Source organism: Echinops telfairi, unplaced genomic scaffold (assembly GCF_000313985.2).
Source record: "Echinops telfairi isolate 266 unplaced genomic scaffold, ASM31398v2 ScPeMD7_3533;HRSCAF=4204_0, whole genome shotgun sequence".
NCBI classification, from domain to species: Eukaryota; Metazoa; Chordata; class Mammalia; order Afrosoricida; family Tenrecidae; genus Echinops; species Echinops telfairi.
In genome coordinates this window covers 15,681,962-15,683,346 of record NW_022107431.1, presented here as the reverse complement: position 1 = coordinate 15,683,346, position 1,385 = coordinate 15,681,962, and positions in this window count along the sequence as shown.

Below are 1,385 nucleotides of genomic sequence, written 5' to 3'. Positions count from 1 at the left end.
CCGCCCGCCCGCCACCAGGGCCTCCTCGGGGTGCAGGCCTGCCCTGCCCCCGCGCCCTGCAGCTAACCCTCCCCTCCCCCTGGTGGGGAGGTGCCAGGGGAAGGTCACCTCTGGTGAGGGTCGCAGCCCCGCCCGCTGCCCTCGCCACACCCCCCTCCTCCGGGATGCGCGGGTCTCTGGAAGCAGGGGGCGGGGACCAGGAAGCCAAGAGCAGGGTCCCCCTACCTCTTCTCCCTGATCTGCTTCTCCTCTCCCCTGCGGCGTGTCTCCGCAGCTGCAAAGTCCTCGGTGACACACACACACACACACTCCTTCGCCCCCCTTTTCCGGGGGTCCAGGCGCTCAGGGAGGTCTCCAGGCGCTGGGACCTGCTCGCTCACACTCCTGGAAGAGATGCGCGGCAGCAGCCGCGAACTTTCGCCCGGGCTTCCACGGCGCGAGTAGCTCGCGGAGCAGAGCCGTCTGCACCGGCCGGGGGACGCTCCCTGATGGTCCAAGGAAGGAAGTGATGCTGCTACTCGCTGAGGACGTTCCGCCAGCTCCCTTTTAATCCACTTTCACAAAGATCCTGTCAGCTGGCCTCTGGCTCTGGAAAGCTGTAGTCAGTGATTGGATTTCGGGAGACCCGGCAAGGCATTGGAGGGATTTTTTTGTTTGTGTAGTTTGTGAGTGGTGGTTTTTCAAGCTTAGATTCCTTGAGAAGGTACTTGGCAACTTACTGTTATTTACTCGCGACTATTTCTCTAAGACTATGCGGTGCCAGCACTTGTAGGTTCGTCACACAACCGGCCCCTGCTGCCCTTTGGGGGGAGTCATTGGATTCTTTAATCAAAAGCCCTCTTCTTGCTGGTGTTGCCTGGAAACATTAGGGAGATGTGATTTTTGTTGTGGTTTTATGGTTTCCAAGCAAAGTCAAACATCATCTCTCTTCTCCAATAATGAAACTCAAGTCCAACAAAGATGACTCCAGCTGCGGTCATTGCAAGTTATGTTGCAGGAATCTTAATCGTGGTAATCACTCCCTTGAATGTTCAATCGGCACAACTATCTGTCCTGCACATACTGTAACACAAGATTATTTTTCCTATCCACAGAAACTCATCTATAAGAGAGAGTTTTATATAAAGGTTAAGTGCACATCAAGAAAACATCCCAACCCAGTGCTGTCCAAGCCCACAAGTCTAACATTAGCCCATATGTCCGACACTAATCCACAAAGTCCTCCTCCACCTCACAAAATACACACTATGATGCCGACTGTAGAAGGAAAGCTGAGTCAGTGAGCGTGTATGCATCCTAGCACTGGCAGAGTCTCCACAAGGCTGCTCCAGCACCCAAGGCTGCATGGGGGTGGGTCCATGTGGCTTCTCCTCAGGGATGTCTTG